The 21,589-nt window shown below is 38.2% G+C and overlaps 2 protein-coding genes across 8 annotated transcripts in view; one reads left to right on the top strand and one right to left on the bottom strand.

The window, feature by feature from the left end:
- Nucleotides 1–21,589, top strand: part of LOC124160538 (dual specificity protein phosphatase 14-like) — a 204,822-nt gene that overhangs the window by 27,369 nt on the left and 155,864 nt on the right. For 4 of the 6 annotated variants that reach the window (XR_006865185.1, XR_006865181.1, XR_006865182.1 and 1 more), the window contains one exon: nucleotides 13,752–13,942. The exons of 1 other annotated variant lie outside the window; for it this stretch is intronic. The gene's annotated coding sequence lies outside the window, so the exon portion shown is untranslated. The remainder of the gene's footprint in view (nucleotides 1–13,751; nucleotides 13,943–21,589) is intronic. One more of the 6 variants, XR_006865183.1, reaches the window with a different exon arrangement.
- Nucleotides 1–21,589, bottom strand: part of LOC124160536 — a 79,267-nt gene that overhangs the window by 19,057 nt on the left and 38,621 nt on the right. The gene's annotated exons all lie outside the window — the stretch shown is intronic.

Here is a 21,589-nt window from a genome sequence, read left to right on the forward strand (position 1 = left end):
TGAAATTGGTTACCTATTACATATTATTCATGTAAGTAGAGGAATGATGGAGGGGCAAGAAGGAAATCGGTGCTGGAATAAATTCTTAATTGGACGCATCACTCTCGTACCACTGGTCTTTTCCCATGAGGTTTTACTAAGCTAAAACTTTAATTACTCTATTGTAAATTTCATCATGAATAAAGTTCCCCTTATCAACGTTTACTTTCATCTCAAAATCGAAAATTTTATCTATTTGACCAATATTTTCTTGCTTTTAGACGACCGTTCTATTGAAAGTGATGTGTCCTCTTATCCAAATACAACAATTTTGGGCAGATAGTAACGCCATAAAGTGCTGTCCTGGTACTGTGCAAAAATTAATAGAAGGAAGATCCCCGCTACTCATTTCTTTCTATTAATCCTTGATATTTTAGTTCTGTGTATGGATATTTTTTGGAATAATTATTTTAAACTTGGTTGCTATTCCCCACAAGCGGTTGTATATCCTCAATCAGGAAATGAAATTTTTGATTTGATATTGATATCACGTCAGTGCTGAGATGAAGAGCCGACTCGAGGCTTACGAGGGAAAAATTATCGCCTGCGGAAAATATTTTACATATTGCCCTTTTATTTAGTTGAAAAGGAGTTAATTAGGTTGAGATACAAAAACGGAATCATCCGATGACTGAATGCTTATCTTTTCAGAATGGGCACATCCAATGTTTCAGACATGAATTATTTTCCCGGTCCAGGGGAATGTTTTCTTATGGCAATTCTTGCATATTTTACCTCGTCAATGTATACATTTTTAGCTGTTGTACGAGAAATAATTTATAATCCAATGATGAAATGCGACTCGTAAGTCAAATCGGTCAGAATGTTTAAATGTGTAAAATATCTAATTTCGTCAATCTCATAGCGCATCATTGATTGGCACAGTCTTAATTGCTCTTAATAATTAATGAACTCTTAATGTGTCCTCGCTCGTGTGTGAATGCGTTAGGATTTGATGTTAATCATTGAGTAGTGTATTTCAATAGCACCCACATGTTTTCTTTACAAGGTTTAGTATTCACGAAAATACGTAGTATTTCATAGAAACATTCCATTTAATTATCTTCACCGCCATTCGAGGTGTGCTGGTTGTTTTTTTATTTAGCGCAGCCATAGCCATTGAGAGGGTCCTGGTAGTTAATGTATAAAGTGCTCGGTCCTTGGTTCATAACCTGGGTGGAGCATTCCAAGAACCCCAAATGAAAACCCCACGAAATGCGTAGTCCTCGAAAGGCCCACGGGAAAGAACTGGCCTTCCTACACTGAAAAGTACTGCATATATGTCGCTATTTTCGTCATGGCGTGTACCAAACTCACCAATAATGAGTGAAAATTCTTTCTCGAGGCTTTGCTTCGAAGGTGAGAGGCCTTGAGGATTCGGAGGTGAAAGTGACGGAAAGAGATGGATGAGTTTCGCGTCGAGTTCTCTTATTTCCATGGGTCATTGGTGGAAGGTCTTTGGCAAAGCTAGACATCTTTCAAGGCAGTTTATTTATACTGGTCCCCAACTGAAAAAGTCCAAGCCAGGGCTAGCGTTTAGAAATGTTTCCGAATGATGCAGTATGTATTCGCTTCAGCACCTGAGAAGTGAGAGGAAACATGATGCGACCGCAGGGAGGGAAGCGATTCTCGTAGGAAAACATCATTTCCGAGCAAAGTAGCATAGGCGTTAATAATATTGTGCGATTTCTTTTGGATGGTTTCTCATATTTTCTATCTAAATTTTTCACGAGATTGAAATCAAATTAAAGGGATTGCCTCTTCTACCATTTAATCAGCAAGAAAAAAATTATTCCACTGTAAATAGTAATTTTAATCGAAATGTTTTGAATACATTTTATTTGTTTCCATATTACAGAGTAACAGTGCAACTTAGGACAGGTAATGACTTACTCGTACTTGGGACAGTTAATGAGTTTTAATACCCCATCATGTTTTCGCCATCAGAAGATTTAACATTTTTCGTGTCTTTAATTTTTCTTGAGTAAATAAATTTAGGTAATTTAATGTAGTTTCAATCGGCCGGCATTGTAATTAGGTCTTCATTTGAGTTCTAAGGTACATCTGTGGAGAACCAGATCGGAAATTGTTCTTTTAGGTATATTGATAGTATGTTCCCATGGAAAATTACTGCCGTTGCATGCAGTATTTTTTTCTAGCGACCCTCGGCTTAAAATGGATACGCTTGGTATTGATTATCAAAAAATTAACTTTGTTCTTCTCTCTGAAATTTTGAGGTGTACAAAAATTTTACGTTTTCTCATTGGATTGGAAAAAATATCATCCTTTAAGAGGACTCATACCTCCCTCTCGTCCTGTCTTTTTATGGTGACGAATTACTTGCTTAAAACTTATGCACTCATAAATTTTCTTGGCGCGTTGGGTATAAACCGGTCAATATTTACGTGTATTTCCAATTTGAAATTTGTCCCTTCAATGTTTTCTGAAATGCAATATTTTTATAATTGGGAAACAGGAAAATGCCGGCATAAGTCAACTACAATTATAGATAAAATTCCTAGACGATTGCATAATGCAATTTTTTATATTCGAAGAACAGAAAAATGCCAGCAAAAGTCAACTCCATGTACTATGAACATTTCAAGACGATAGATTAAATGTTTTAAGCTGGTAATCGCCTTATAAAATATAAATTGCGACCTGTCCAAAGGGAAGGATGCGTTTTCTCAACAACCCATGCCATACCCCCGCTACGGATAGTAAGCATTAATGGAGGATGTGGATATGGTATCGATTTGGTGGAAGTGACTGCATTATGATCCTCTCCTACAGGTTGGCCCGGGAAGTGACAGGTGGCATTTTCGCGCGGTGTCTCCGCTTCTTGGCCACGTGCTGTTTCGATCGGCGCCTGCGATCAGATAGCGCTCAACAGGTGACGCGGGTTTGAAATAAACTCGCCACGCAACATGGACGGGGAAAGATCACGCAAAATTGATCGACGGCCAGTGTTCCATTACCCGAAAAATAAATGGAAGCATCAATCTCCGGGGAAATACTTCCTCTGAGGTATCATCAGCGTGCAAGGTTTCGGAATTTGTTTGGAAAGAATGGGAGATGGATATCTTTGAGCAGATATGTTGATATCGAGATGATAGACACTATACCTCGTTCACATTGCGATTGTCCGAGAGATCGTCCTAACGATAGTTGGCCGAACTAGCCGTGTGAATGCATGTCCTGACAATAGTTCACTTAGTTCCGAACGTTGCCACTTTATGATGGTTAGGCGCTGAGAGACCGGAAAAGGAAGCGACAAGAGAAAGACGAAAAGTTCGTGTAGCTCTTTTCGCTCTATTTTTTTTCATGGATTTGTCCTTGGAAGGAAGAATATGAGCGGAAGAAAAATTATTCGTTAAATACACGTTGGACACAGTAATATCTCGACCCTGCATATCTCAACAGCTTTGCTAACCGCCAATTTCTCGATCACTTTATATGTCAGCACTAGAGGGAGCACAGTTTTTAACAATCGTTGTGTGAATGCACGATAGTTCCAACGATTGCTGGAACAATCGTAATCTGAACGAGGCAAAGGGGTCGCCTTACATTGACTTTCAAGTAGATCGATATTTCGAGGATAAATAGCTCTTGGGCTTGCGATGAAAGTTGTATTGGCTCCATCTTTACGAGTAGATACTCATCACTCCAGATATCGGGTCGCATTTTTTATGTTTTTCATTACGCGTAACTTTATTGTTTAATTAAAACTTAACGCTCTCATTACGATGAAAACACGTTGATGTATTACACAAATACATTGACGTTCTAACTCTCCAGGTCCTTTCCAAGAGTATTTTGTATGAAACACAACAACCACATTAATTGTATATTTCGTCACGATTCCACCGATGACATAAAATCGCCGAAAATTGCAATTTCTTTATAAGTTCAACAGATTCAGGCTTCAATTGGCGGAAGTTAGACATATTTAAATAAATAAAAGTGCTACGATATTTTATTATTTAAATATGCAATTTCTTTGTTAACATTTGCCTTTTGATTTTACGTTTGAGAACATTTATGGGTAATATTTTCAAATTTGAAGTACAGTCTTATGTCGACGGAGATCACATAAAAATAGCTAGATGATTGCTTCAATCTTTAAACCAGATATTCTTCACGAAAAAAGACTTGTCGGCCATGAGTGATGCTTCTTTAGCCGCATCAATATCGGAGAGAAATCAAATCAGTAGTTTCCACATTTAAAAAAAATTAACCTGCACGACGGGTTTCGCCACTATGCGAGACAGGATCAAGAAACCAAGGTATTTCTTGGAAACTGCGAAGTTGTTTTTTTTAGCTTGGATATAGTCTCTATTTAGCGCTTCCATTATATCAATCATTTTTCAAAGCAGAGGGGCATTTGGCAGTCGATATAAGAGAATGATTTGAAGGAATATTCGAGGACTTGTGCCTAGTATAACACCGGAGATATCTCCAGTTGTGTAAATAAATTATGCATGTAATTTTGCTTTTATCGTCATCACGGCAAAGGAAGATAGGAATGGAACGAAAAATAACTAAAAAATGAGTGCCTGTGCGAGTAAATTTCCAATAGCACGGGTGAAGTGAAACAAGAGACAAAAATACTCTCACGGGAACTCGCTAGTATTCCAATTACAATTAAAGAGGAAAACTTATTTTCGTCAGTAATAGAATGCATACTTAATTCATGTATGCATACTTAATTCGATTGCTTCAACAATTGAGGATAGATATCTCTAGGAGCGACATGAGAACATCATCTTAGAGCCCCACTAAAATTCCAGGTCCGACAGAAGTGATAAATTAAGAGAGATATTTTGCCGAACGGATAGCTGAGGGAATTTGTAATTCCCCCGAACCATAAAGGACTTCAATAAATGCGAATCGTAATTTCACAAAGGTTAAGAAAAAGACTTCGCTGCTCCACAAAATAAAATATATTTGCGACCGGTTTCGATACAGCGTATCATCATCTGGCGTCGAAACGTCGCACGTTGTATCGAAACCGGACGCAAATATATTTTATTTTGTGGAACAGCGAAGTCTTTTTCTTAACCTTTGTGCATCATGAAGGAGTTCCACCATGTTACGCCAACCACCATCGCATTAATCGTAATTTCGTTAAAGATTTTCCTTTTTATATGTAAACAGATGTTGTCCTAATACCCCATGCCACACGCCTTTTTAGGCTGCTTGCGGGGTAATATGTGGATGAATTCTTACCGTATGCCATTGGCTCATATGCTACGTGACAATAACTTTGTAATATATTGTGTCCTATTGATTTAGTCTCATTTTTCATGCTTGAGGGCGCTAATTAACTACTTTACCAACGTAAGAGAGAGGGTTTCTCCAAAAAATCTACGGTGAGATGCGGTTAATCAGTTTAATGTTTCGTTTATAATGTGTATGTTAAATTTCTCATTCGCCTGCATTACACCGGCAGTACTGGAATTTAACAGGGGGATATGCGTCTAGGTGTTTCTTACATTTCGAACTCGACTACTTTATCCCTGTGTAGAGGCTGCATAATTGCCTCTCCAATGTAGATAGTCTTCAAGCCATCAAATCCATTACATTTATCCGTTTCGCGGATTAAGTAGCGAATTCGCGAAAACACTTTTCAAAGCACCCGTGAGAATTGAGGGGAAGATAGTAACCTAGCTCACAGAATACTTGAGAAAATATTTTGACTTTATTTTATGCCTCCCTATATAGTGTGTGTTTGTGTGTGTGTGTGTCAAAACGTTGCAACTACATGTGTCCAAACAAGTCCGTGGTCCAAACGTTGCATTTTGGAGAGGGGAGAGGTTAGAAAAATAATGCGTTTGTAAACGATGAGGGAAGGGTGTAATAAGGCGCTGGACTCAGTAACGTAGTTCATTTAGTAGATTGTCAGTTACAGGCTCAGGGTCAGTGCTTCAAATTGAAGGTTGGTGTGGAACGATGAGGTATTACGGTAGAGCTCACCCCGGAATCAGCCTCAGGCGTGTGGATAACATTCAGGGTAGGTGGCCAACTACATTTCTTGAGCCACCTCGCACTTCGAGGATTTTTATGGGAATACGGGCTCTTTATTCAAAGGCAGCCAGGGTGGAGGGTACTTCAAAAAGTCTCAGCCACCTCTGAGGATTTGAACCGGAGCCCACAGTTTGCGAAGACTACACTGTAACAAACACATACGGCCGTATTCATAGATTTCCGCTAAAACACGCTAGTAGGGCGACTAACTTAGTCGGCTACTAAGACCTCTTAGTCGCCTACTAAGATTTGGTATTTATGGATTGTATTACGTGAGCTACTAAGAGCTACTAACTTAGTATGCTACTAGCCAGCTCGGCAGCCGATACTCGGTAGCGATTTGGGTTCAACCCGCTAGGCTACGCTTGACAACACTGCATCTGACTCCTCCGCGGCGCGGAAAATTCGTAACACTATCAAACAAAAGAAATTGATTCAGAAAAATGCATTAAAATTATTACTTCATAATGGATAATTCGATGTGATATCGCATCTCAGACATATTTTTTGATTGCTGTACACAAAAAGTATGCAATACCTTTGGGAAAGGGTAGATTCATGAGTAATACCGAAGCATTTGTTTGTTTGAGATGCAGTTATTGCTTTACAAACGGCCGTATATTTATTGATCATATACATTGCGTATTGTTTGCACTTCCGATATTTGTTTCCATTAGTGTATGCGTGATTAGTATGGAAAAACATAACTAGCAACGTCAGTATTATACATATCTGTACTCGGAAAGCAGAAATACACCTCAATGTCGGAGTAGAAACGAAAACTTTTGCAACGCAGAAATGAATCGTTAAGAAAATAACGTTGAGATGAATGTGTGAATGATACACATTTATTACGTTACAAACACCTACGTGCGAGCAATTAGTAACATATGTTTGCAACTCCTAAAATGTTAGTCAAGGAAACAACAATCTGCTTCGCTACATTTAAATATTTCAAATATTGATAGCGTGCGGAAATATACGGCATATAGTTTACTAGAGGTGGTTAATGTAAAAAACAAAGCATAATTAACGTAACTTGTTTTACTTATTTATTGCTGATCATATCACAAATAGCACTACAACGCACACAACATTTCACTTCACATTTCACGAACTGTCTTTATGACACTTATAATCCGTACATTCTGAATCAACTGGTTCAATGAAAAGCTTGACTCACACTTAATTTAAAACACTATAACGTAACTCTAGTAAACAATGATAATCAGTTTTCCAATCACTCTGCACACACCAAAAGAATTTGCACTTGTTGACGTTCGAAAGAATTCTTCACATCTCACTTCCCACTCATCACTAATGATTTAGAATCAGTTGATGTTATTTCACATTACCATTACGTAGACAATGAAATAAATAGGCTGACACAAATTTTTAAACCAGAAATTGTAACATCCACAAACTTCCAATCTCACTCTCAACTATCACTCGTACCGTAACCAAAACAAAAACAACAGCGCAACGAAATACGCGAAATGTAAACACAGCCGAAAGCTCACGATAAAGTGACAAGAATAAGTAATATAATCAAACAAAAATTATAAGCGTACAAGCGAATGAAAATTTATAAGCGTTTGCTGTATCCCTAAAGAACAACTGCTTCAAATATGAAACATATCCCCTTCGCAACAGCTAGTAGATACCTTTGATCGAAATGGTTAAACCAGTATGAAAGAAATAAATAATTTTGTCGAAGCTCATACACTCACAAATCACTTCACTTGTCGCTTCACTCTTTACTTCATCGTCTATATGCAATCAATTCACTTAGGGGCGCATTGAAGGTACAAATTGTGTTCACTTACACTAGAGGCACAAGTTCACTGCAAGTCGTAGCTTCCTCGCAGTTACGAAAAACTTTCAATTCCTGTCAACAATTACACTACATACGTTGCCTGCCTTACTTGAAGAATGGATTCTCGTATTCCATTTTGGCACAAATGCATAAAAACTCTATAACAGTATAAAAATAAAACCGGAGTTCGATCATCCACAACGGTCCGCCATATTTAGTAGCTCCCTTAGACAAGGCCGGAGGGCGACTAAGAACCGGCTACTAAGATAGTGGCATACTAAGCTTAGTAGCCCTTACTAACGATCTATGAATACCATTTTGCTAGTATGCTACTACTTAGAACGCTACTTGGGCGTTAGTAGCTTACTAAGGAAACTATGAATACGGCCGATAGGCGCGATCTGCCCACGAGGGTGTAACCGTAGCCTACGTTATATACAAGGCCGTCCAACGTCGGGAAAAAGCTGGGACAGCGCACGTAGTTGAGTCTTCGGCCGGTAGAGGCGCTCTTTTGAGAACATGGATTACATGAGATCTTACGGGAAATAGCAACGGAACTGATGAAATTACGTTATTTTTATCTTAAGAGAGGCTCTAAATTCTTTCTAATACTTGTAAATCTACATAATACCCAGCAAGCCACCTTTAGGTTGTTTGGCAGGGGAAAATAATGAAGTATGAGAAAAAGCGAGGATATTTATTTTAACGAGGTCTCGAGAAAATTAGTCCTAAGGCGATTGATTTTGGACCCTATTGCAAAACTTTTTTCGATGGAAATGATTACTCACTAACCAAAACTTATCAAATATACAAGAATTGCCGTGAGAAAAAAATCTCCTGTACCGGGGATCGAACTGCGGTCATACCGCCATGCGCGTCTTTAGGGCAGGATTGAGACTCTTAACCGGTCGTGAAGGGGCCATAACTAGGACTTTTGTCAGGGGGTGCAACGATCAGTTTGCCACTATCCCTCCCGTGATCCCCTTCTCTCTTCCACCCCTAAAATATAATACCTCTGTAATCCATTTTTTTATGGTGCGTTAGTTGAAATTACTCGCCGTATGTATGCTGTGAAGAACTTTTATTAATATTAGTTTAAAATGATTTTTAATTATTTTGGCTAACTAATTTAATTATGAAAGTTAAATAACTTTTGTAATAAATGTTTCAAAATTTTCTGCTCCCCTCTCTGAAATCTTCGCCAGAGGCACACGCCCCCCTGCAACGCCCTAGCTCCAGTCTTGGGTTGCGGCTTCATTGAAGTCCTTTTTTCCCGCGTTGACATCCTTGACGAACCACAAGGGTTTAAAATCTAGCAGTGACGGATATAGATCTGCACCAACTAGGTGGGGGGCCTATCTTCGTGAATTAGTACACAGCCACGGGAATTTCCCCCTAGGCGAAGGGGGGTTCGGGGATTTTGAAAGTAAGGATTTTCCAGACTCAAAAACGGCTGTTTTAGACTAATTCTTTGATGAAAAAGACACTATATTATGCAGGTGTAGTAGATCGTTTTATCAGTTCCAAAGCGTTAAAATAGGCCCTATAAGGTTAAAAATAATTTGTATTTTGACTCGTTATAGTTGGTAAATATACCGGAAAATTTAGCTATATGCTTTACGTCAAAGTAGTGACATATGAAAATTTCAATTTCTATCTATAGCGTATGTTACGACTCCTAAGCGTCTCCCCTCCCCATAGATCCGCCACTCTCATCTTGTACCACGAGCCTCGGAACAATTGCCATGGGAATCAAAGAAAGTCTGCGCAGTGGCCTGGAAATCCAAGATCACAGCCTCGATTCCCGGTTCAGGGGAATATATTCTCATGGCAAATTCATGGATATATCACCGCCGTTCACGCAGCAGGTTTCGATATACTACATGACGTACCACTATAAAAGGAAAGAAAGCATGCCACAAGAAAAGAAAGCAAGGTGTGACATTGTGGGTTAAAAAACCGCTTTTTCTTGTTTTCGGATTTTGTTATGTAAACTGTCGTACCAATTCAGGGGCGGATCCAGGATTTCTTTCTGGGAGGGGCACAAGCAAGGCCGTATCCAGGATTTTGTTCAAGGGGCACAAGGATACCTCGTCATACAAAACAAACGAAATGATATTGGGACCGTATTAAAAATCTAGCATATTTTAAAGGATCTGGGGGGGCACGTGCCCCTGTGTCCCCCTGGATCCGCCTATGCGTACCACTCTATGTGTAAGGGGTACTCATTGATTGCGTGAATCGTTCAGGGGCAAGGGGATCGAACCGATTCTCACCCAATCTCACGTGGAGGGGAGGGGGGTCCTGGCAAGTATCACGTAATTTTTTTCCGCAAGAAACAGCGTAAAATTGTAATAAAACTGGGTGGAATTGAGCAAAACGTGTTCCTCTATTAAACTAGTTAAATTACATTTTTTGTGGGAATTTTCACAGATGGCTAAAGAGTAAACACCAGTACGTTCGAATTGATGAGTGGAAGAAAGGATTCATTTGCGTTCATTCAGAAGACAGTATTCCATTGCGCGCCTTGTGGCCCCATTTCGGCCTCTATTCCTTAGCTACGATTTTAGTCACACCCTTGAGAACATGAGAAATCAGTTTCTTGACCGTAGACTGACATTGACGGAGTAAACGTTTCCAGTGACTACGTCAAGTTACTCTACCGACAGCAGGAAAACAGTGAAAACATGCCAAGAACTTGAATTTAAAACTGTCTACCTCTCTGCGATAGAGTAAATGACTCTGGAGATGGCAAATCACTGTTGCCTATCAGGAAACTCAATAGCATTTCTAAGGGCCATGAAACTCCTGCAACGGAACCGGAAGATCCTCTCGAGATATTAAGTAGACCTATTCCAGGTAAGGTTACTGAAAACGTGTTTGTCGACAGATTAATTATTTGATAGTTAATTAATTATTATTAACAAATTTCCCCAAGTGATCATCGCTTATATATATGAAATATATATGAGAGAAGCTGCAATAGCTTTCGTGGCGGGTTACCTAGTCCGAATCGCAGAGGAGAGAACTGAATGTATAGGGTGTCTGGAACCTCTCGCCGCATGTCAAAGAAGTGCTCCCTCACTGTTATTAGTGAACCATTTGAATAGATCATAGATAGATCGTTATCCTAGCAAAAACTTTATATATTTCTCAGTGTAAGCAGTGCGCAAACTTGACAGCAAAATTTTATATTCGGGCAATACTCTTTCTGCAACGCCAGCTACTTGAAGAGCAATTACTGACATTCATTTTACCAAGATTTCTGAAGGAATTTGCTTGTAAGCAATGCACAAACCCGGTATTGCTTCGTGTAATATTACAAAAAAAAATTTAGGCCACTTCTGGACAATTATGCTAAAAAAGAAACGAACACTGCAACAGGACCTGCGTTTAGGAAAATATCACTTTGTCGGAAATGCCTATAATTTTGAAAACATTATTCCGTGAAAAATACCAAAAAATAAAGGCCAAAATTAAATAAATATGGTAAATGTTAGCATAATCACGAAAAGAGAACTAATTTTGACAAAAATCGCGTCTGTTTCAAATGTTCGCCATTCATTCCCATACGAATTTTGTTCTCAAAACAGCGCCAGCGGCGACAACTGGAACTAACTCCAGACATGCTCATTCTGCCCGTTTCCAGCTCACGTTGGACGGCCTTATGAATAACGTAGGCTACGGTGTAACTAAGCACTGACGCAGTTCATTCACGATCTCTGAGATACTTATCCCTTACTATTGTAAGTGCTTCAAATCGAAGTTTGGTAAGGATAGGTGAGGCGGGGTAGGGCTCGAAGTCTCAGCATTGCCCCGGCAGCGCTTGGCTTCTGACCAATGGGTCACGGGTTCAAATCTTGGGTGAAGCCTTTGTTTACCCGTTAATAAAAATAATCGAAATGCGTAATTCCAAGGGAAAAGAACTTCCCGCCCTATCCTGACTGCTTGTTAGATACGCCTGCGGCTTAATCAGGGTTGAGCTCTACCGTCACCTATCGAAATCAACCTTTGAAATGAAACACTTAAAATAAGTGTACAAAGGCAATGCCCGGAATTTGAAATAAGTCGATTAGTTGATAAGTGCTCTACTCAATAAGCCACCGGGCCTCCTCCTGGGTGAGGTGACTAACAAGGTATAAGAAATGCATTTTCTGTATATTATTGGAAAATAGAAATTAGATGGAGTAATTCGCCTATTTACCGGCCTACATAACTCGGCTCTCGGGGCGAGATAATTAGGAAATGGGTTCAAAGGAATATTTCCCGAAATTACCGCCGCAAAACTAGCGGGTAGACGCACATTTGGAGGTATTTTTATGAGCTTCACTTTCTTGTCCCATTCGCTACGCCCACTCGTCCATCTAGACTCCACTGTGTTTTTACGTGCTACGGATGTTTTTACGTCCTTTTTATTGCGTTGAGGTAGCTGCGATGGTACTTGTGAGCCGACAAATGTGTGGCGAAATATGTTTTCTGAAACATTATTCAGTCTCTTTTTAAATAATGCAAGGGTTCTTAGCGTACAAATTATGAGCTGAGTGCGTTGAACTTCTTCGCTCATTACCTGGTGTTTACGCTCGGTTAGCCTGCGTGTTAAAACACAAATTTCGTATCTATGAGTATGAAATTGAATATAATGGCGAAAAAGCTCAATCATATTACAATTGAGTGGTTTATTTGGGGAATTTTCCCAAAAGCGAGAAATTGATGCATATAATCCAATGACAATGTGCATTTAATCCAATCCTTCCGGCCTCGATAAACTTTTAAATACGTATCCCTCTTTTCCCGCTATGCGCAAATTCCATATCAAAAATATATTAATTACGGTGGCCTTATATGGAGTTACATAAACTTTTGACGTTTATTTTGTCCAAAACCTTTGAAGAAACCTAAAAGTTATATTTTTTTACCATTCACCGATTTCAAATCCAAAATCATTCAAATAAGCTTCAGGGAATGATTTTATAATCACTGGGTTACGTCATTAAGTCGGTAATTAATTTTTTAGCTACCTTTTTAGCTCTATAATTGTCGTATCCGATTGTAGAGTCGTCCAGAATTAGCATCATCTGGTCTAAAACGCGTGAATATCAGCGTTATTAATCCTTTACATTATATGCCTGAACTACACTAATACGAGTTGGTGTTTCATCACATTATCCCTATTTCCACAAGAAATTGTTCTGCATAGTCATGCGGACTTGGAACCACCATCGGACTCTCATTATATTTTTTATAGTTGATGTATCTGACGGAATTAATGTTGCGGAATATTAATCATAAACTCGTTTCGGGGACGATTTACAGCTAGAAAAACATATTTCTGAGAATCATCTCATTGAAAACAACCGTAAAAATTATCCATAAATTTAATTATTAGTAGCGGGCGTAACTTCGTGGAATTCATTTATCGTATGAATAGAAGAAATAAAAACTTGGCTATTTCCCCCTCGTAATTTATTGTAACCGACCATGGTTTCGTTACTATGTAACATTATCAAAGGGAAGAGTTACAGGTAAATTTACCAGTATACATAGCAAAAAAAATAGGATGGGTTGGGAAATTTCCGGGTGTTGTTAGGTAGGGGGAGGTGAGGGTTGAGCTCGGTGCTTGGTTTGGCGTCACTGTGGGTGGGTGCGTTCTTCCTTTTTTTAGTCTTGCAGGTTGGACTTGAAAATCGCAGACCTACGTTTATTATTTTTATGGAATTACCTACATGCGAAATTCCAGTCATTGTTCTTGTTTTGTTGCTAATGATACTTTACAGATCTGATCAGCTAAAAAAGTCCACCCCATTTCCTTACCTCTTGTGCGAATTACTCGGGTTATACTGGTAATTTTATCAATGTTAATATTTTTCAGGGCCTTTGACAAATATTGCATTATGTCCGTCTCCTTGATGCTCCAGACGGGTGATGTTATCGTGATCCATACTACCTCACCGCCGGAATGTGTAGCTTCATGCTTCGAAGGAATGCAATTCGACGCTTTGGAAATAGATTCGGCCACTTCCAGTTACTCAGCGTGTCGATCTAGTACACGGAGAATATTAGGTAAGTTGTAAACCTTCGATTGGAATGCGATGATTTATGTATCTATATTTTCAAAGTATATTTTGAGATATACTTGATCGTAAAATGGTGCCTAATTTGGGGTTGGGGAGTCAAAATCCTTATCTAGTAAAAAGGGAAATGAAGACGGGTCACTCGAAGCAGTTGTTAACTAAAGCTGTTACCTCAGAGTAAATAAAAAATAGTGATCAATATGGCTGCGCTGTAGCCAAAATCAGTGGCCGGAATTGAAACCCCATCATCAATTTTAGTATTAAAAATGAAAGCGTTAACTAAGGAAATACTAATGAATCATATAGTTAACTCTTCCTTGCGGCAGATGTAGTCATCGGATGAATCACTTGCGTGAACTTGAATGGGGTATTAACAATATACAAATCTGACTCGAGTAAAAATCCCATCTCAGTGCACTTATACCTTGCAATTAAAATGTACCCTGAAAATTGGAAGGTCACTCAAGTACTATAAGACCAACTTCCGACCACTGAATGATTGATTCATAACATTGTTTGGGGTGAACGAGAGGAGATACGACCAAAAGTCATATAGACTATACGCCCTCTAAAATCGTCTGAATCCTTACGAAAAATTGTCGAAACACTAAATTTTTTTTCTATTACAGTGTTACCTACTGCCTCTATGCCACTACTTTTTCGTTTGGTATAGATCGATTTATCAAAAATGTGATTTTTAGAATTTCTATATCGCGGGATACATCGACAAATCAATAGTCAAACCTATCGGAGCACCATAAAATTTAGCCTAATTGATTAATTTTACTATTTCCTTAATTATTATCTCAACAAAGGAGGGAGATACGGTGTTGCTTTATAGGTTTCAACAAAAATTGCAAATCTGTCAGTGACCAGAAGAAACCATGGGCCTATTCCGAGGGAGTCTGGGGGGTAGAGCGAGCGAGTTGATGTAATAAAACTCCTTAAACTTATCTTTTGTGAATAGTAAATACAAGGTAACCCGTGCAAAAATTTCGTACATTCACACTGTTAGGGAATAAGTTTGTTGAGAAAAGGGTTAATTGGGTTTTCAATAGAGTAGAAGGTGTATCATAAAGTACTTTCTAACAATTTCATTATAAACTCTCACTCTTATACATAATGATGTTATATCATTCACCCATTTACAAACACTATGTGCATTTCGTACGACATATTTTAATTTTTTGTTGTCATTTCCCGTTGATGATTATTCTTGAATACTTTCAACGCGATATTTTTATTTATTCGTGGTACACGTTATATTTTAAGTTCCTTACACACAATGTCTCTTTTAGGGAACGTTTAACTTTCTTCATGCTTCCACTTTCTTCATCTTAAATATTTTTGCCAGCTTATATTACGTTTCTTTGGTTTAGTTATAGATTTAACGGGTTTTAAAACCTTTTCTTGAAGTTTAGAATTAAAAAAAATATGTGGAGTTGATATACCTCGAGCGAGTAACGGACGTGGAAAAATCGGAGCTTTAAAGTTAAGTGAATGGGTAAAGAGTGGAATTTTAGATTGAGATTGCATTTTTCGTCAAAGCCGGTGATTCACGGTTAAAAATGATACCTCACATATCACTCACATATATTTGAGATGGAGATTGTATTTTTCGTTTAAAATTATACATCTTTTATCACTGTAGGGGTAGTATTGACGGAGCAAATACAGAGTTACAGCAAAATACCGTTCTGTAATAATATATGTGATAACGATTGAATTTACATTCGAAGTAAACAAATTGTGAACAAATATTATTGTCAGAATCAGCCAATCATGCCCATCGCGTGACCTCGGATTTTACCATATCAATCTTAATGGCAGTTGCCAAATATCCCGTTTTTTAAATTCACTCCGAGGATGTTCGAATGCGCGTTTTTGCGGAGGAGACGTCTGGAGAATTGGATCCACTTTCTTCCAGTCCACTGTACAGTCCGTTTATCCCAATCTGACCCTCACGGAGTGAGTCAAGTGATACTCACGATTGAAGCAAATTAGAGGGGAAGATGATTTGGTCCCAATCAATGATATATCCTCGAAGAATATCCATCGATTTGATTTTAAATTGATTGTTATGTATTCGTCCTGTAGACAGTCGAGTATAGGCTGGGATGTGATATGGAAACCGTTTCGGTATCCATCTCCTGTCCAACTTCACATACCCTGGCCGTTTTATGTGGTGTGTATTAATTGCAGTGTGAATGCAGGCATATCGTGGTGGCTGAAGGACACAAAAGTTGCTTTCCTCTACAACATAAAACATGCAACAAATTTCTAGAATATGATGAATCTGTTGGCTATGTAGCTTATGTTTTATATCAACGTAAATCGCCTTTAAGGAACACTATTTCCATTCATTTATTAAATAAAATAGTGTGGAAATTACCAATTGTGTTTTAATCATGGATACAGCATTATTCCACAAAATTAAGCCTGAAACGCTTTTATACACTATTTCCATTTCTTCAAATAAATTTCCTGTGCTACGTCGCTCTGCTTGTTCAATGACGCTAAGTAGTTATAAAAAGTATATGTTTTATATTAATATTTACGATGCCAACGAAACCATGTAAGACGCAATACTAATCTCTGAGAGTACTTACGATGATATGCATTCCATCGGAAGGGAGTGCATTAATAATTATGAAAACGCAAAGAAGAAAATCCTTATGCAAGGGTTATCCACGGTAAACCTATAAATATGAATAAAGAATAGAGCTACCTCATTAGGTGATGCGAAGAAATTACATTATATTATTGTAAAAGCAAATAGATATCCCATTCCAAAGGTCGGTGTCTGCAGTGGATGTTATTCGGATTGTAAAAGCAGTCTTGTTTAGGTAGCAGAAGTATGAAAAGTTGATTTCTTCTGCAATTCAATGAACGTGTCAACAAGATGCTAATGAAATCTTCTCTTATGATCAATAAATCAATGAAAACTAAGCAATGTTCACACAACCATCTGATACAAAGGAAAGTTGCCATTTTTGTTTCATGAGTGGTCCCGCCGGTAACTGACCCCACCTCAGCAGAGAGACATCTAAGATCTTCACTGATTGGATGACTTTTACAAGACCAAATGATCAGTTACAATTGCCAGAATGTAGTAGAGATATCTAAGCCATTTCAAATTGTCTGGTAATTTTTTGATCCAGTAATGAAATGCCATTAAGCATCATTATTAAGTTGTAATAATGTAATATGTCCAATCAGCCGTAGCATGAATCGTGGTGGCTGCGGTTCTGAGACTTCATGGCTTTTATACTAGTTGAAAACGGTTCTAGGTGAAAAAGCTTTTCTTATGACAGAAAAAACATCTCTCTCGTGTTGAGATCCGTCCAATGAATTATTGCCTCGTTCTAGGTAAGTCAGGCGTTAAGCCCCACGAGCTTTAATTTAATATTTCGAGAGCCGCCATAAAGATAAAGAACCTTAATGTACAGATTGCAGTTTATTCCACGCGTTAGGCTACAGAAAAAGTGATCGTCATCGTGAAGTTGAATGAACTTTCTTTGTTGAGTAAACGTCTATGTTGTTTCTCCTTATTCAGTATCCTGATATTTATCCTTGGAAAGGAAATTCCCTCTCTTGAGACGATTTATGGTTAATTCATGGCCTTTCTCATATTTGTCTTTTTTCCTTCTCTGTCCATTCTTCGCTCGCGAGACTATTTGACATTTTTTCCTGTGTGTCTCTACTCAGCCGATGAAAAAACTCTTCCAGCGGAAGATGAACGTAAAGGGGCGTGGCCAGGAATTTCGTTAGGGGGCGGGGTCCAAACCAGGGGGAAAATTTTTGGAAAATGGGATATTAAGTATCGGGTTTTAAACTAATTTTAACACTTTTCATAATCGGAAAAACTTCATTTGTTAAAGAAATATTTGGTAAATTCATGAGTTTTTAATATTTTGTTTTCTTTTATGAAGAAAAATTATTGAGTTTTTATATTTCGGGGGAGGGGGGGGGGGAGGGTCCGGGCCCCCTGAACCCCCCTTTGGCTACGCCACTGTGAACGTAGCCTCATAATCATTATAAAATTGAGATATCCCATTTATCTGCATGATTAACTTTATTTATACGCAAATTAAGAAAATTTAAACTCATAAGACCATTTCTATAATCCAGGACCTTTTTTTTTTTTGGAAAACACATGTCTTAAGTAAATAAAGGGTTATGCTCGTCATCTCTTTTAATTATTAACCTATATTTGTGTTTGTTGCTTAAACTTTTCTCTCCAACAATTTCGCCGTAAGGGCAATTCGTAGTCCATTGTTCGTTCGCGTCAAAAAAACGAGCACCTGCTCCAACCATTTAAAATTGGTTCATATGGTGCTTGTTTGTTATGTATTATGTTTGAAAAACCTTGACTAAAATATTATAATGGGGCTCTTTGTTAATTCTTTTTTTTTAATTGTCGTATGTTTTTTGGTGTATATCTCATGTTCTAATTAAGCTAGAAATATTTTCAAACGCTTCCTTTTTTAAGAAGTATAAATAATCATATTAATAAGTTAAATTGAAAAATTGAAATAAATTTTCAAGTGTTTAAACTGTTGTAATCCAGTTTCCCAAAATACATTGACTCCCGATTTCGCCATTAATTTTTTGCAAACCCGAGGCTTGTGTGTCCACTTCTGATTGGCGAAAGGAAATCCACGCCCACTTCAGAAGGTAATGAATCGGAAATTCCTAAATACTCGTGTGTAGTGTGTACCTAGCGGCTCAACTGCTATCACAGAGTATCTAACGATTTGATCGTTGGATTATTCTTCCTCATAGAATAATCCTCCAAGGTCGTTAGAATATCAATTGCGTATGCATGGTTTCGCTGATAGTAGGACCTACCCGCCTTGTGACGGTGCAGGATTCCTCGTCCCTCCCTTCCTTCCCCGTCCTTTCCTTGGAGGCGTCGTCGGGCTCCTATCGCGGCGGCGCCTCCTTTCCTTGTTCCGTCCCGTCCTTCCCCTTCTGGGGGCAGAGGAGAAAAGCTAATCGCTTATAGTCCTCGCCCCAGGAGTGTATCCCGCGAACCCGACCCAAGGGTTTCGTTTCCATTGCTATCACAGAGTCGGAGAGTGCTGGACAGTCCAAATTTGTCTCTTGTATGTTTTAGGACTTGAAACTTGGCATGTAAATATACTGATAAACAGTTCTGGTTCACCACCGGTTCTGAGGCCCAAAAATGACCCCATTACCTTTTACGTATCTTTTTCCGTTTTTATCCATAAGCCTTGCAAACATTGGATGAATCAGAAGTTTTCGGAATTGAGAAATAATGGCGAAAACTTTCGAAAACATCGCGTCCTTCACACCGAGTATGTACTCCATAATAACTGTGAAAATTCCTGCAATGTTTTGAGTAATTAAGTAGAGAAATGGTGGGTGGAGGTTGTCATCCACTACGCGGTAGCAGCCGGAAGGAATCAACGTCAGGATGAATTCGGCTCAAGGAGAGGCTGCGACCTCTATGTGCCACTCTATGGAAAGTTTTTCAGTTTTTGAGTTTGCTTGTATCTTGAATTTTGTAGCGTTCCGATTTAGGATTCTCAACATATTTACCCGTGATATCAATGCTTTCACTAAAAATTGAGCAGAGTTAAAAATTGACCCTCTAAGAGGCCTTATAAAACTATGCACTCGATACCCGCCTTCATTTTCCCGCAATCGGAGGTCCTCGTATGTGGACCTACGGAATGCAGTACTGGCATCGAAAATTCTAGTCGAATCGGTTATCTTCGTTGTTAATTCTGAAGGTGTTTTTTTAATACTATTCTGAATTTATCCATTTGTGAAAAATATATGGTTATCACAAAAGAATGGTTCGGTTTCAGTAATTCTTAGGCATATGGTAGAGAAATTTCAAGGCAATTTTTTCTTGTGGGGGAACATCAAATCGTTTTTTATAGACAAAAAAATTCGTGACTTAAACCACTTAGTGAACAGCATTAATGAAGCAATGTCAGCCAATAACTATTAAATGTTAACTAATGTTTGGATAGAGGTTGAGTATCGTTTGGACATTTAGCGAGCGACTAAGAGCGCACATATTGAAATTAATAATCTATGGGAACAATTTGAGACGACAAATTCGGCAATAGAAAACACAAACTGTAAGTAATTCTGTTTTCCTTTACACCGTCTTCAAAACCGCACCATTATTTTATGATAACCCTGTATATTTGTTGATTTTATATTTGTCAAAAAATTTAACTTTAAAAATGTACATTTGTCATATGTTCCCTGTCTTCGATTTTTTTTACATGCGGATATATTATATGCCTCAAAATGAAATGGGAATATTTCATTAGTTGTTTGGAAAATCGTAGGCTTTTTAAAATTGTCATTAGGTCAAGTATTACATTCGTCGATCGGGACCTCATGGGAGAATGTTTGTTGATATCGTCTCAAAGGGTTCTTCAGAATTCCTAGGAAAAATACTGATTGCATAACAGTCAGTTGCGCATAAGAAGTGGAAGATGCCTTCTAACTGACCTAGAGAAACATTTAAATATAGTGACGATATTTTTACATCGACTCTCTTTTGCTACCAAACATCTCCGTAGTGAAACAATCTTCTTGCCAGAATGTTGAAATTTTAGGTTCGGCCGTGTTGATGCGAAATGCCGAGTAGCCAAAAATGCGTTGTGAAGCAAGATTACAAAGTCATGTGGATAATTCGGAGGGCTTGACATTTTAAAGACAAGACTTGAGATTGCTTACAGAAAAAAGATCAATGACGCAGTTGGCAACGGGCCTTGCTTTAGTTCTTCATGTAAACAGCAAAATAGTCTCCGCGAGGAAGGGGAAATCATAAAAAAACAAAGAAAACCGAAGAATTATACTGAAACTTACTATTGTAAACTTTATAGGGATCCTCAGAGTAGAGCCAAAGGAAAAACTGGCATTTTACTGACCTGGGGAAAAATTACGGCGACGGGACGCTATTACTGAAATGACCCCAAACTAAAAGTATGATCTAAAATATGTTTCAGTTGATATTTTTTTGGAAAACTACGTATTTAAAGTGAGAAAGAAACACTTTTTAATGATCTTAGTTCCCTATTCTTATTTTTGAAAAACATCCTTTGATAATGTGAAATATTTTTATTTGGCCATTAGAATAGCGGTGAAATTCTCATAAATTGCCATGGTATAAATATTCCTGGGCAAGGAATCGAAACACGATAATGACCATTGACTTTCGCGGTCAATGTTCGGTGAATGCACTGCGCCTTATCCTTAGTGAAAGGAGGGTTGTTTGGCTGACGGTAGCGTTTTTTCATTAAGTCACGAATTCGCGAAGTAGGTTGTTCTATACGGACTTTATTAAATGTATCCTTCCCTTTAGAGTAAATATAAACAAGAGATTATCAGCGCGTGAGGCCAAGATTGAAATGGCAAAATTTGAGGCCATTTGATGGATCTCATATGTTACCCACGACGATATCATTTGTTTTCATATTGCTTATATCTTGAAAATTTTATTTCAACTGAATTTAATACGCTCGAATGAGGATAGCACTGATTGTGAGATGTACAGACTGTCCCAAGGGTCGTGTGTCATTTTGGACCTGTAATTATAGTAACTTCGCATCGAGCAATATTCATGAAAATTGGCATACTTATGAGT

This window comes from Ischnura elegans, chromosome 6, assembly GCF_921293095.1.
Source record: "Ischnura elegans chromosome 6, ioIscEleg1.1, whole genome shotgun sequence".
Lineage (NCBI taxonomy): Eukaryota > Metazoa > Arthropoda > Insecta > Odonata > Coenagrionidae > Ischnura > Ischnura elegans.